The following is a 4673-nucleotide window of genomic DNA, read 5'->3' as shown; positions in this document are numbered from 1 at the left end:
CTCTTTCATTTGATGCAACTCATTATGATGCATATTTCACGCATGAGTGATTAAAATCAATCATAATTTTAGCAAACAAATTCGTTTCCACGGGCTGCCTGCCGTAGCAAAAATCAGAATTGACAAAAGACTCAACTCCGTTTCATTAAAAATTAGCCATGCATGAAGTCTTTCGTCTACGGCTGATTGTCAACAAAACGGAGTTAAGTCTTTTGTTAATTTTGTTTGTTGATATGGCAGGCAGCCAGTGAAAACAAATTTGTTTAATCAAATTATGGAAGTGCAAGCACTACTATAAACCAACAGAACTTTGTTATTCCTAGCTCATTTTTCCTGATTGAGGTGTCAGATATCGTCCGCCAAATGACTTTTTGTTTTCCTCTCTTCAAATTGATTTTAATCACTCATGCGTGAAATATGCATTATTATGAGTTGCATCAAATGAAAGAGGATCTAAGCTTTTCAAATATGTGTCAATTATCAATTATAATTGTGATGAATTTGTTTACAACGGGTATATGTGCATTTTAAACTGAAATAAAAATGTGTATGCATTTTATTTATCTTTTACATCTGCATGGCAGCAGAAAAATAGGATAGAAATATTTTATTGTAATTGTATATTGTACAACAAATTAATCAAATGATAATATTCCATTTTAAAAAAAATAGCTAAAAAAATCAATAGCTGGCTGCAGACTTATTAAAGATGCACTAACCACCACTGTCCAGCTAGTACACATACAAAAGGTGCATGCCTAGCAATGCAGTTTGAATACAACTAAGTTCAACCCCAATTTGAGCGAAAATGTGCAACATTGTGACACACAAACAAGATCATCCATACACAATTTAAAAGTACAATTTAAATCATATGTAAAAAATGCAAGATACGAACATGACCCAAGTTTGTCAGAGATCATGTGAATGGACTGACAATTAACCCCAAAACGGAGGCATAAAAACCAACAAACTACAATTAACTTTAAAACATCAATTTATTCAAAATAAAACTCTGTAGACATCTGTTAATAAAACCCACAGCAAGGCACACAAAAATATACACGTAAAGTTTAAAGTTTCTATGGACGGATCATCAAATAATGAACAAGCTTCATGCAGTCTTCCCACTTATTAATCTCACATAGTGTATACGTGCGCTATATAAATATCCTATATTATAAATTATTATTTACTAGATTTATTTTGTTTGTTTACATGTTTGTAATCTTTCACACTCAAAATCTAACCACTTCATCCTCATCCATTTTTGAATTTTTTAAATGGCACTAAAAAATCAGTTCGGTACTACATCCATTCAAGTCATACTTGCATACATTATGCAATATTTTGGTTCCAAAAGGTACTACATCCACACAAAAAAAAAAATATATTAATCAGCTAAAGTAACAAATTAAACTTGGATTTATGGATTCCGTACCGTCTGAAACCGAGCTCTTCATTTTAGCCAAGTTTGGTTAAAATCTATTCAGTACCGTAGTTATCTTGCTTTAAAAGAAGTTGCAAGACATTTCTTTCAAATATTGAATCTTCACATGGGGCACAATAAGTTTCAAATATCACTGTAGTTGCTGAAATTTAAGGGGGAATTTGAAAGCTCACAGCTTTTCATTCTTTTTTATTGTAAAGTCTAAATTCTAAATCCATTAGAGCCACATCTTAAATTTAAAGAAAGCCTGCATATCAGGATCATCCACTGCTTTGTGGTTGACGGCAGCATAGACGTTCATCAGCAGCTCATTCTTGAACTTAGCCTCCAAGATCTGCACATACTTCTCAATGCATCCTGAATAGGGTGAAAGAAATGTGAGAAACCCCAGACTTTACTTATTCTGAAAGATTTAATATATTATTGCCCATAAATCTACAAGATTCCCCACCAAAACAGTACAGTACAGTTTCTCAGCACGACATGGGCATCGCCATTTTCTTGATAATGTGACGTACTATGCGAAGTAGTTATCAAGTAAATGTATTCAAATTTAGGTGTGGTGATGAAGCATTTCATTCACCTGCTATTATCCTTTGTACTATAATTGCCGTAACGCAAATTGCATGAATAAGTTGGTGCTCTTCTGGGGTGAAGGTTTCTCATAAATGAAGTAGATTTGTCAACTGCTATAGTGTAGTATTTATAAAAGAATTTTGTTACAATTGTGCCCCTGTTATTCACCTAATATAATTTCTATCATCTCAGTTATTTTTTTTCAATGAAAAGTAAAGGTTTCGTTATTGATTTAAAAATTCTTTCCAACTAAAGCTTGTTGCATGATACATGTACAACTTCAACAGGTACGTCACATTTTCAAGAAAATGGCTGCGCCCAGGAACATCTTCAATTTTGTAAGGAATATTGTACATCAAAGGGCAGGAATACATCTCATTTTTCAGAATACCTACACTTATTCTTTGGGTTTAGGTTTCCTTTAAGCGATTAATTCTAATTTGCACAACCAATAAGGTAAAGGCTTATTAACTCTTATCGTGCCAAGAACACTGTTCTGTGCATGCGCTGGCGTGCCACGCACACATAATCGGGTATCTGTTGACTTGCCATGCACACATAAACTCTCATCCGCTCGCGTGCCACGGACACTAATTGTTTATGCCTATTGTGCGATGCGCATTGCGTGCACGCATGAATGCTTACTGTATTTGTGGAGGGGGTTTATTGTTGTTTTGATTTTGCGTGCTTCACATATACCGTTACATTGGATTTTCCATCATCAAATTTGTCAGTTTTGATCATGGCCCCTCAGATTGTGTGCGGGAAATGAGACAACGGATTGGTTTGACAACTCACTGATAGTGCTTATTTACTTTACCAAAATTACAGATTCATGAAATGATATTGGTATCAACAGAAAGAGGGTTAAATTTCCTACAACTTTAACGTACAATTCTTTTTTATACAATATACAGATGAGATGTTATAGTGGATCAAACATACTAACAATTTAAACTACACGCACTTGAACCAACCCTAAATTAACTTGGCACACAGGAGATTAGTAGCGGGCACATGCAATAGGGATTAGCACTGTGGCACTGGGTGAATTGCATGGGGGCAGCTTAAGAGTTAAAATATGAATAATTTCACTAAAATTCTTCATAAGTGATCTCGGTAACAACTGTGCAATAACAATCTTTTTTATGTCCCTTAAGATCTTAAAATTCTAGTTGGTACCAGTTGAGACCAGTTGATTCAATTTGGAAACCAGTAGAAATACGAGTTTGAAGTCGGACAATTAGAATACCATTTGCTTCCTCGACCAGTAGATTTCTGGTCTCAACTGGTAGAATACCTGTTTAACTGGGATCTGTGTCAACTGTTACCAGTTGAAACCAGTATATTCAACTGGTTTTTTATATGGAAATTGAAACACCCCCAACTGGGACCAGTTGAAAAACAATTTGACATCCGAGTCCAGTTGATTTTACCTTTGCCAAGTATTCTGCCGTATGCAATCATGTGCTTCTCCAGTCTGGTGTCATCAAACTTTTCATGTTTCATCAAGAGACGGAGGATCTCCCCATGGAGAAAAGCATCATCATAAGACTCTTCGTCTGAGAAGGGATAGCGGGCGTACACATCCACGGCTTGGAGGGGCTCCGTCTTGATGAAAAGTTCAGCTAACTCAATGTATGCATCATGGATCTAGGTTTAAAGAAAAGAAAAAAGGTAGGATTCATGAGGAGTCAAAAAGACCTTGTGAGTTATAATATAAAGGGATGGTTGCTATAGCAGTGGATGTGGCAACATTAACATGCAGCGCCAGGATGCCTTTTGGGGCAATTGGAAGGTTCTTCCTTTGTTAATTCTTGCTGTATTATGGACCTGTTTATTATCGAATTTTCGTGCTCACAATAGAATATACACCAATTTGGGGCCGAAGTGGTTCAGGATTCTGACGAAAAAATTAAAATATTTGAATAGGCTAGTTTCCTCACAATAAATGTCCCTACATGCCATGAGAAGAACCCTGACCTCCATTTGCATATACATGCCAACATTTGAAAATCAGAAATCTGTACAAATTATGCTATTTTCAAAAAAAAGAGGAACAATCCTAACTCTCCTATTCAATACTACAGACAAATTTGTACAGGAAGAGGAACACCTGCATTAAAATGATAATTATGTTCTCCCAAAAAGAGGAATGTTCCTCTTTAATCTGAACAGTTGGCATGTATGCATTTGCTTTAGAAATGGGCGTAGAGGCAAATATTGGAAAATTTAGAATATACACCAAATTGGGGCCGGAGTGGTTCAGCATTTTGGCGGAAAAAATAAAAATATTTGAAAAAATTAAAATAATTTGAAAATTTAAAACACGGGTGGCCAACCCGCGGCCCGCGGAGCATTGAAAAAGTAATTATAAAAATAGCTCATTAACGAAATGCAGCCCACATAGCAGCAATGAAATAGGGTAAAACATTAACACACAGCTATCTCTATTTCCATAATTTGTTTTCATCATTCAGAACATATTGACTCGTGATACATGGTTGATACAAAACTCCTCAAATTCTCTCTCATTACACGTGCATTACATTAACGACATTAACATCACTCGCCATGTTAATTTCAGTTTGTTATTTCCGCACGCAGGGACGTTTGTAATATACAAATGTTGTGAATCAAAAAATAT

The 4673-nt window shown here is 35.4% G+C and overlaps 1 long non-coding RNA gene across 1 annotated transcript; it reads right to left on the bottom strand.

The window, feature by feature from the left end:
• Nucleotides 1-979: 979 nt before the first annotated feature.
• Nucleotides 980-3704, bottom strand: LOC115929752. The gene is made up of 2 exons (XR_004066711.1): nt 3463-3704; nt 980-1807 (listed from the first exon to the last, which is right to left on the bottom strand). It is a non-coding gene; the product is annotated as an uncharacterized LOC115929752 (long non-coding RNA).
• Between the last annotated feature and the right edge of the window lie 969 nt (nt 3705-4673).

The sequence above is a fragment of the Strongylocentrotus purpuratus genome, unplaced genomic scaffold (genome assembly GCF_000002235.5).
Source record: "Strongylocentrotus purpuratus isolate Spur 01 unplaced genomic scaffold, Spur_5.0 spur5_scaffold_5, whole genome shotgun sequence".
NCBI lineage: Eukaryota > Metazoa > Echinodermata > Echinoidea > Camarodonta > Strongylocentrotidae > Strongylocentrotus > Strongylocentrotus purpuratus.
This window is presented reverse-complemented; position numbering and strand designations above follow the sequence as displayed.